This window comes from Lonchura striata, chromosome 5, assembly GCF_050655825.1.
Source record: "Lonchura striata isolate lonStrDom1 chromosome 5, ASM5065582v1, whole genome shotgun sequence".
In the NCBI taxonomy this organism is placed as follows: Eukaryota; Metazoa; Chordata; class Aves; order Passeriformes; family Estrildidae; genus Lonchura; species Lonchura striata.
The window spans coordinates 15,103,531-15,114,436 of NC_140707.1; the positions used below are offsets into that span (position 1 = coordinate 15,103,531).

Here is a 10,906-nt window from a genome sequence, read left to right on the forward strand (position 1 = left end):
TTCCTAATTACAATACATTATAAGCGTTTCTTGGCCTATTAGCTTTTGCTACACTATGCCTTAAAAACCAATCATCTGAAATTACCCCTCATGAATCTTATTACAATGCATCTTTCATAGTTCTATTTCTCTAAAGTATCTAGTCTTATTTACAAACTCATCCTTTAAAACTTGTTTCCAGTTCCATTTCTCTCTCAACAGGGACGTGCAGTGAAGGACGGTGCAGCAGGGAAGGGGAGTCTTTACAAAATGGGGTGGAGCAGAGATGGGGGTGGTTTGGTTTTGTCTGGGCCGGTTATTCCTTGCGCAACGTTTTAAATCTGTTGTAGGATTTACTCTCCAGTATCTTTCTAACAAAAGCTGACAGAAATTTAGGTCCAGGGTTAGAAGTTGGGTCCATTCGCTGCAAAACCTTGCCCAGGCTGGAGGACCGGGGTGATGGCCGCTCTCAGCAAAGGTTACCTATGAATACCGTGTCAGATTTCCCTCGGTGCTGGGCAGGACAGGTGAGGGCTTGGATCAGGAATTCTGCAAACAAGGCCTGTGTGATGTTGGTTTCTTGTGTTTTTCAGGGCGCCAGGGCTGGCACAAGGACTCGTGCAGGTGCCGCTCTGGCACGGGAGCCGTTGCCCTGTGGAGCCATTTTAAAGGTGTGATTATGGAACATTTTGGAGGCCGTTTCTGGAATTCCATTTGTAGCTGGATCTCGCTCTGAGTGCAGCGGTCCAGACTTGTGCTCACCTTGGTACAGCCTGGGGCTGGAGCAGTTTTCCAGGGAAGTGGAGATGGCTGAGGACCTGCGCTCTGGGAAGCAGGGACCCGCTGGGATTTGCATTTGCGAAGCTGACGTAAAGTTTGTAAAAGCGGCCCGAAATTCTAATTCCTGCGGTTTCTGGGGAGGAGGTGCAGGTCACCCCGAGAGCGAGATCAGAACTTGTTTGTGGCGAGGAGTCTGAGGTCTGTAGGTGCCACACCTGGCAGGAGCTGTGTGCTCAAGGCAGTCCTAGCCCCGGAGGGAGGCTGACGGGCTCTGCTCACGGCTGTCCCCAGCTGTCCCCAGCCCGCTGCTCAGCCCTGGAGCTGCTCTGGATCCGGGCTGTCCGTGCTGGAGCGCCCTGCTCCCCGCAGGGCCCTGCCCTAACCCACGCAGAGAGAGCCCTGCCGGCCAGAGTTTCCTTTTTTCCTTTGCGATCGCTGCGCGCTCAGCAGGGAAGGGCCGGGGCTGCTCTTGGGCCGGGGGCACTCGGGGCTCAGGCAAACCCAGCCCCGGCGCGTGGGGGTTCACAGAGCGAGCAGCTGCCGGGGCTCAGGAGCGCTCACGGCTCTTTGTTCCGAGGCAGCCGGAATTTCTGACCCCGGCCTTTATTTGGCTTTTCCAGCCCAGCGCCTTCGCTCGGCTCCGCTGCACCGAGGGGACTTTTGCTCAACGCCTCCTGTCAGAAGGTGCAAACTCTCCGTTCAGCCCACACAGCCCCAGCCCTGCCCTGCCAGCCCTTCCCCATCGTGCCCACGCGGTTTCTCTCTCGCTCAGCCGGGGCAGGCTCTCTCTGACAGCCACAGAAACAGAAGGGATTGTCTTTTATTTCATTCTTTTCCTGCTTAATGCCCGCGTCTTGTACTTGCACATCAATCCCAGCTTCTCCCGAGGCTGCAGATCAAATCTTTCAGTGTCCGTGGGAGTTTCTGGTTTTCCCGTTCCCACGTCTCCCCTCTCCCTCTGTATTTAAAAAAAATAAAATTATTAATGGATTTTGTTAAGCATTTGTTGCATATATTAACATAAAGAAGGTGTTATCGTTATTATTATTATTATTATAATAATATAATTTAAATGTATAATTTTGTTATAAGATTTTAAAATTATGGTGTTAAATTTTATTTATTGTTATATTAGTTATTCTTATTTTTGATATTTCTTAAAGTTGTACACTTTTATAAGTAGATTTTATGTGATTAGATACATTTATAAATTTTATTAAAATTTTATATTTATGTTTGTGTGTTAATAAAAGAAAATTTATTGTTTTTTTTTTTTGTAAAACTGCGTATTTAATATTTTATATTTGTTAGAAAGGTATTTAGTGTAAGGGATGTAGAATTAGATCGTTTATTTAGATAATATTTCAATTGATTTAATTATTTTAGTGTTGTTGAAGTAATAGGTGGTATAAAATGTGATCCTACCATTTTTAAGTTTCAAGGCTTAAAATTACTTTTATATTTTGATTACTATTGATGGATAAATGACTTTTTTGTTTTAAATTGGTAACTATTTTTCTATTAAGAGCTAATAATGTAAGGGCTTTTTAATTATATGGATTACTTGTAATGTTTTTTATTGGTATATTAAGTAAGTAGGTAAAGAATGGATTTTTTTGAGAAGCGCTAGATAAATACAAAGTATTTAAACTTGAAACTTTAGTTAAAGTTACTTAAATGTTTGTTTTAGGTTGGTTAATTGGTAAAGTGATATAATTAAAAGTAAATAAAGTAAATAGAGTAGAAGTATAATATTTGATAGAATTTTATACTTTGTAAGTTATTAAATAAGATGTTTATAATATTGATTTTTATATTTATAAAGAAACCTAAAGTTTCTATATTTTGGTGGGTGCAGTACAAGACGTCAGGTGTATGTTGCAATTCTTGCGTAATCTACATTTGTATTTACATAGTGTAGTGTATCTTTGTATTTACATTGGTGTTTTATTTGTGGAGTGGCGAGTGTGTTTTTTGTGTGATCTGGTTTTATGTTCCTTATTGAAATTTACTTGGGTTTTTGTACTTGTTGAGATATAAGTAAACTTTATGTTTTGACATGAGAAATAAGTCTTGTTAAGTTTTGTTTTATAAAATTGTATAGAGACTGGCAAGATAATGGTATAGGTTGTTATAATTTTTCAGTTATAAGCATGAAGAAATATAAGAATAAAATAATGTACGTAGTAAAGAAGAAATTGACAATAATTAGGAATTACTTAGATAACATCTATAATTAGTAACATAGGTGAAATTATATCATTACTAAGTATTAAAAGATGGTACGTTATTTTAGAGTTTTTAACAGTTGATAAATGTTAAATTAGTAGCAAGTTAAATAATTATGTGTGGATAATGATTTTTTAAGTTTAAAATAAAAATAAGTTTATTTGTTATATCGATAAAGTTAAATTGTTAAGTTAAAATTATTTGAATTTTATTTTTGACGTAGAAAATATTTGGGTTTCTTGTTAATTATTTTATTTAGGTAGAGTTAGGGTTAGGTTCTAGTTTAAATTTTAATTGGTGAATGTTACTTAATGTATTTTTATATAATGTTTCTAAAAATAGTAGTTAAGAGTAAAAATGTTAGGATTAAAGATGAATTACATTATTTAATAATTGGATTTTTTAGAAGTGTTTTTAGAATAGATTTGAGTATAGTAAACTTTTTTTTAAAGATTTCAAAGTGGTTATGGACAGGATTGTGAGTTTGGATTTGGATATTGAGAGTGTGAAGGTGGAGAAAATGTATGAGAGAGCGATTACTTAGTGTGAAACTTAGAAATAGAAATTCATGTTGTAGTTGGGTTTTATATTAAAGTGATTTTGTAATAATAACTGAGGAAAGTTATAAGATTAACAGTTTGGAGGAGGTTTTTAATGAAATATATTTTTTTTTAGTCTTGAAAAATATTTAAAACTGTGAGATAACATTAGGTTAAATTATAGAGTTAGTGTAGAGATTAGTTAGAGGGTTAACTTGTTTCAAGAGCTGTATAAGTAGAGAATAAAAAAGTAGGAATTAGAAATTTTATGTGTTTTTTAGATCATTATATAAAGAGATAATAAAGTATATGAAAGTTGGTTGTAAATATTATAATAATATTTAATAAATATTGTTTATTATAAAAATTATTATATAATTAGTATATTAGTAGTAAGTGTTTGAAGAAGTTAGGATAACTTTAAAAATATATATTAAGGAAATAGAGTAAAATTCTTAAATAGCATGATATGAATAGTAATTGCTATTTTTTGGTGTTACTTATAAAAGATAAAAAGAGTAGAGATTGTAATGAAGAACAGAATTTTTGATGAAATTGATGACATAATACACTATATTTTTTTAACTTCTGAATAGGTATTTGTTAGTGTTTTCTTTTAGTTGTTGTAATTTGAGTAGTTTCATTTTTTTAAAAGAAAATTAACCGTATAGTTTAGAGAAGTGATTTTTAATAAAATTTAGGATAAGTTATATTACATAACATTTAAATTTAGACTGAATGAATTTTGATAGTAAGGAATAATGAACTTAATTTTAATAGATAAAAAGAAACTTAATGTATTTATTTAAATGTATTGACATTTAAGTTTGTTTGATTTTATTAACACTTAACATATTGAATGTTATTATTTATAAGTATTGAAGGTTTTGTAAGTCTTTTGGTTTTGGGGAAATTTTAGCTTGTTGAGTTGAGATTATTACTTATATCTTTACAGGGTGGTTTTATTTATTGGGAGATATGTTTCTTAGTCATAGATTTTTATTTATGTTACATTTCAAATGGTACTAATTTGTGTAGTGGGTTTTGTTAAATGTAGGATATCGATTGGATTGTTTTATATTTTTTGTGGGCTTGGACAAATGGTTTTTGTTTTTTAAGAGTTTTTGATTTAGAATTTGAAGAGTATTTGGCATTTGGAAGAAATAAAATCGGGGTTTTTTTGGATACAGTCGAGCTGTATTTTTAATGTTAGCAAGGACTAGTTTTGGTACGTTATTTTGATTTTTTTGTTTGCTTACGGGGAGGGTCTCCTGTTAGATGTGGAAGCCTGAGACTGGCACAAGGACTTGTTGTCTAATGCTTGATGAGTCTGTTTTATGGGGAGGAGGTGTTATTTTAAGTTTTATAAAATACACTGAGAATTAGTTAAAATCATGGAAGAAACATTATGGTAATTAAAGGGCGCTACGTTTAAAGAGCTATAAATCTTTTTAAATAGCTGCTTGACGTAAGGCGAGCTTAATCTCCTTTTTCTGCCCCAGAAAGCATCGGGCACGTCCGCATCAATGGCACCACCTCTGCCCACTGCTCCTGCTCCACCCGACCAAAAGCAAGAGCAAAAGTTGGTCGGGCTTTAAGAACTTGCAATAACTTTGAAGCAAAAGAAATCACGTTTGTCTCCCGCGCTTTTTCCTTTCGGGTGCCGCACTCACCTCTGCGGACACGTGCCGAGCTCTCGCTGCAGGAACCCGTCAGGCCTCGGTGGCTGTGAGTTCACGCTCCTCTCCCCGGGGAATTGAAAGAGTTGCTGAGGAATCGCAGAAATGTTTTCTGGAGCCTTTCCCCTTCGGTGCCCCTGTGCTGTGTGGGACGAGGGCAGAGGAGCCTCGGGCTGGAAAGGGGCAGGAGAAAGGCAAAGGGACCCCCCGGTGTCCCCAGGGCACCGTGGGGAACACAACGGACACCGCGCGGGCACGGGGAGGTGAGGAGTGACAGTCTGGGCCAAAATCCCAGCTCACCCCAGGGAAATAAGTGAGGGACATTTTGGAGGGGAAAGCTGAGGTCACGAGTTCACCCAGCCCGGCCACGTTGTGTTTGCGCAAAGCGGCACCAGAGGTGAAGGTCAATCCTGAGCCAACCCTGCTCAACCTCTAAGTCCCAGAATAAATTCTACAAGCTGTCCACTGAGGGACTAAAAATACACAAAAGTTCCGAGAGCAAACCAGAAGGTTCCTGGCAATCCCGTTGCAGTGATGTCACAGCCTTTTTGACAGAGCTGTAAGATTTTTATTTCAATGCTGCGTTTCTCTGCTGGGATCATTCACTCCGTGGGCTGTGGGGATTTTTAGGGTTTGAACTCCCTCACGGTGGCCCTGACACTGCTCAAGAGCTGGAGGAAGAGCAGAGCCAGCGCTCCTGGCAGGGGCAGGGAGTTTTCCCCCACAGCAGATCCAGCAGCTGCCCTCCAGCCCGGCCAGGAGGGATCTGCTTTGGCTCCTGGCTGCTCCAGGTGACATTCCAACAGCCTCATCTCCCATCCAGCCCAGCCAGGAGGGATCTGCTTTGGCTCCTGGCTGCTCCAGGTGACATTCCAGCAGCCTCATCTCCCATCCAGCCCGGCCAGGAGGGATCTGCTTTGGCTCCTGGCTGCTCCAATGACATTCCAGCAGCCTCATCTCCCATCCAGCCCGGCCAGGAGGGATCTGCTTTGGGCTCCTGCAGGGACAGAACATGTTCAGCTGCTCCAGGTGACATTCCAGCAGCCTCATCTCCCATCCCTGCTCCTGCCCCTCCTGCTCTCAGCTCCCTCCCCACCCGGAGCTTAGGCTCCAGTTGATGTTTTAAAGCAGGACAAGGCGGTGGCTGGATGCGCTCCCGGCAGAACATCTCTCCTGCAGAAGCTCAGCTCCTTTCAGAGCCTCGGCATGTCCTTTTTCCTCAGGAAAGGGATGCACATCCCTGCCTGCAGCACACCTCCAGTGGGACCCACCTGTGAGAGTTTTCCATCCCTTCTGCACCTCCAGCTGGCTCCCTGGAAATCTCCCAACATCATCGCACTCGAACCTCTGATTTCAAGGCATCTCCGAGGCTCTTGCTTGGTATTTAGTACCCATGAAGGAAGATTGCCTTGGCTGAAATGCTGCTGGTGAATGATGGCCTCAGGCTGGAAAAGAGGGAGGAGATTTGGGGTGGCTGGAACATACCTGGCAGCTGTGTGGGAGCTCGGGGAGGTCGGCAACAGGGATTGCTGTCAGAGCCCCTCTGCAAACGGCCCGTGCCTCCATTCCCAGGTAATGCCAGCCGTTCCCTGGGGTCCCTGTGGGCTGTCGGTGGCGTCTGTCCGGGCTGAAGCATCTCTGCGTGCCTGTGGGGAGCAGCCCCTGGCCGAGGAGCCGCGGGCAGCCTTTCAGCCGTGTCCGTGCCAGCGCTGTCCCGGTGCGCCGGTGCCCGTGCAGGGACGTGCGTTCGGCACGCTGCGAGCCACGGGCAGGGCACGGCAGCTCCCGCCCTGCAGAGCCAAGGACAGGAGGTGCTCTCTGCCCTTCGGGGGCTCCGGCGCCTCCAGCCCCGCACCGGGCACAGCCGGAGCGGGAGCAGCGGCCCCGGCGGAGCGGCTGCTCCCGGCCGCGGCGCCGCAGCCCCGCTCGTCCGGCGGGGCTCCCCCGGGGATGCGGACACGGGTCGGGGGAGGCGGGCGCTGCTGCTCGCAGGGGAGCGCGGTGGCCACGGGGCTACCGGGGCGGGGGGGCTCGGCATCCCGCGGGGGCTGCGGGGCGGCTCCGTGTCCGCCCGCGGGGCCGGAGGCGGCGCTGCGGGAGCGGCGGTGCCGATGGGGTCCCGGCCCCGACGCAGCCCCGGCTCCCCGCGGCCACAGCGAGAACGGGACCCGAGCCCCGGCGGGACCCGAGCCCCGGGCCGGCCGCAGCTGGAGCGGCGGCGCCCGTCCCGGAGCGGCTCCTCCCGGCCGCGGCGCTGCCGGTCCGGATCCCAGCCCCGATCCCGCCTCGATCCGCCGGCCCCGGCACCCCCTCCCTGCCCGCCGAGGAAGGAGCGGCTCTGCCCGGCTCCCCCAGCAGACACCGGCGGGCCCAGGACCCAAATCCCGATCCCGATCTCAGCTGAGCGCCTCGGACGCCGCGCAGGCCGGGAGCTGCCCCGATCCGATCCCCGCACGGAGCTCCGAGCGCCGGTCCCGCCGCAGTCCGCCCGAGCATCCACACAGAACACGGGGCGGGCGCGGAGCCGCCGCCATTTACGGGCGGGGGGCGGGCCCGGGGGCGGGGCCAGCACAGGTGCGCGCACAGGTGCGCGGGGCCCCAGCGCGCCTGCGCGGGGCGGGGCCGCGGCTATTTAAACCGCGGGGCGAGCCCGGCGGAGCCATTTGGTGCTGGGCGCTCGGAGCGGGAGGTTGCGACCGGTCGGGCTCTATATCTCTGTTTCTTTTGCTTTTCTTGCGCATTTCTTTTCTTTTGTATTTCTTTTTCTCTATACCTCTCCTATCGACCCTCCTTTCCTCCCCTCCCCCACCCCCTACACCCTCCCCCCCCCCAAACCCCCCCCCCTCCCTCTCCCCCCTAGCCCTCCCCTCCCTCCCTCCCGGGCGGGCCCCCCTACACCCCTTTCCTTGTCCTCCCTCTCTATTCCCCTACTCACCCCTACACTACCCTGTCCCTCCATCCTGTCCCTGTTCCTTCCCTCCCCAGCCGGGCTCCCCCGTGCCCCCTCTCCCTGCTCCCCCCCACGCGCTCCCGGTTCCTCCTGCCGCCTTTCCGTGATACCTTTCCCCCTCCACACATTCCGCCTCCTTCCCCAAAGCTGCCTTCAATCTTTCTTTCCCTTCACCCTGCCTTCCCCCCAGGCCCCTCCCCACCTGCCCTGCACACCCCGACCTCTCCCCACCGGCCCCCTGTCCTCGTCCCCTTCCCCTCGACTGCCGCTCTGCTCCCCTGTTCTCGTTCCCCGTTCCCCTTTTCCCTCTTTCCTTGCAGCCGCGGGGCTCGGGGCGCCGCAGAATAAAGCCCAGAGGGCCGGAGCCGGCGCCCCCCGCCCTCGCTGGGGTCCCCACACGGGGCCGGAGCCGCTCTGCGGGTCCCCCCATTGCAGTCTAATACACGGCCCGACACTGCCGGGGTGCGGCTTTCCCGACATCACACTGGGGGTCGGGCTGGGGGTCGGGAGGGGGTCCTGGGGAGAGGAGGGTGGGGGGGTTAGGAAGGGCCCCCTCATTAGGAGGGGGTCCCGGGAGGGTGGGGGGATTAGGAAGGGCCCCCTCCGGAGGAGGGGGTCCCGGGGGGGGGGCCAGGGTGGGCCCCCTCCGGAGGAGGGGGTCCGGGGGAGGGGGGCGGGGTGGAGGGGGGACCTTCCCCCCTCCAGCCCCGCCCCCTCTCCGGGACCCCCTTCTCGGGAGGGGGACCAGGGGGGAGGAGTGGGGGGGAGGGTGGGGGTGGGGGGGAGGGTGGGGTGGGGGTGGGGTGGGGGGGAGGGGGGGGTGGGGTGGGGGGGAGGGGGGGGTGGGGTGGGGGGGGGGGGGGTGGCTGGAGGGGACAGCCGGTCGTGTGTTTTTTTTATTTCTGTTCACGGCGCAGAGTGACGTGACCCCCTCTGCTCCCCCCCCCCCCCCACCCCACCCTCCCCCCCGCCCCACCCCCCCCTCCCCCCCACCCCACCCCCCTCCCACCCCACCCACCCCCCCCGCCCCCCCGCCCCCCCTCCTACCCCCCCCTCCCACCCCCCCCACCCCATCCACCCCCCCCCACCCCCCCTCCCACCCAACCCCCCCCACCCACCCATTCCCACCCCCCTCCCACCCCGCCCCCCCCCCCCCCCCCGGACCCCCTCCTCCGGAGGGGGCCCTTCCTACCTCCCCACCCTCCTCCCCCCAGGACCCCCTCCCGACCCCCAGCCCGACCCCCAGTGTGATGTCGGGAAAGCCGCACCCCGGCAGTGTCGGGCCGTGTATTAGACTGCAATGGGGGGACCCGCAGAGCGGCTCCGGCCCCGTGTGGGGACCCCAGCGAGGGCGGGGGGCGCCGGCTCCGGCCCTCTGGGCTTTATTCTGCGGCGCCCCGAGCCCCGCGGCTGCGAGGAAAGAAGGAAAAGGGGAACGGGGAACGAGAACAGGGGAGCAGAGCGGGGCATGCGGGAAGGTGGGGAGGGAGGTCGTGCTGCGGAGGAAAGCGGGCGAGGAAGGGAAAGGCCGGCACGGGGAAAGAGGGACGGGACAGAGGAGGGAAGAGAGAGGGAATGGAACGGAGCAGCGGGGCAGGGACAGGTGAGGGACGAGTGGGGGGGTCGCGTTTGGGGGAGGAGGGAGAGTGGGTTTAGGGGAGAAAAAACAGAAATATGGAGAGAAGGAAGGAAGGGTAGATGGTGGGACGGGAGGGGAGGCCGAAATGGGGCGAGAAGGAAAAGGAGGAAGACAAAGAAGGGGAATAGGAGCAGAAGGAAGGAAGAGTAGAAGGGGGCACAAAAGGGGAGCGAAAGCAGTCGGCTTTGGGGAGGAGAGGAAAACGGGGGAAAGGCAGGGAAAGAAGGGGAATGGGAGCAGGAGGAAGGAAGAGTAAAGGGGGGGAAGGAGAGAAGAGCGAAGCTGCGGAGCCCGCACAGAACCCACCACCCGCACTGTGCTCCGAGTGAGCAAATGGCGGCTGCAGCGATTCCCGGCACTTAAATAACCTCGGCCCCACCCCACGCAGGTGCCCCGCGGTCCCGCGCACCTGAGCCAGCGCCGGCCCCGCCCCTGAGGCTCCGGCCCGCCCGGGATGGAGGCGGGGCCATCGCTCCCGGCCCGCCGGGATGGGCCCGGGGCTGCCGCTTCGGCTCCCGGCGGTGCCGCCTCTGCCCCGGCGGGCGGGTCGGGGTCTCTCTCGGGCCGGAGCACCGGGGCGGCGCCGGGGCCGAGCCGGCGGCGGCGGCGATTTCCCGGGGCTGACCGAGACCGGCCGGGGCGCGGGGACCCCCGTGCCGCCCCAGCACCCCCAAACCCCGCCGCTCCCCGCCGTGCCAGGGAATTTTCTTTTTCCCGGTGCAGGCCGAGACATTTCTGTGAGAAAACTCAAAAGTCAGGGGTACGGGGTCTGAGGGGAGAGAAGAGATTCTGGTATAAATCCAAAACGCGTTGTGAAAAGCAACATGGAACAGCTCATTTGCTCTCCCGGCCCGGTTTCTGTGTGACCGTCTGTGATTCCAGCTGCTCCGCTGGCACTGGCAGCCTGCGGGGCTCGAAGGACTTGCCAGGTGCCCAGCACGACAGAAAAGAACGGGAGAACTCCCCGGCTCTGGCAGCGGAGCCTCTCGGCAGTGTCCCGAAAGCCCCGCAGTGCCAGCATCTCTGCATGGAAGCTGAGGGGCTCCAGCGCAGCCCCTCTGCAGCGTTCCTCTGGAGCTGGCACTGCCCAGCGCCCCTGACCAGGGTTTGG

The 10,906-nt window shown here is 52.4% G+C and overlaps 1 protein-coding gene across 6 annotated transcripts in view; it reads left to right on the forward strand.

Annotated features, from left to right (window-relative positions):
• Positions 1-10,906, forward strand: part of LOC144248619 (uncharacterized) — a 470,148-nt gene that overhangs the window by 21,276 nt on the left and 437,966 nt on the right. The gene's annotated exons all lie outside the window — the stretch shown is intronic.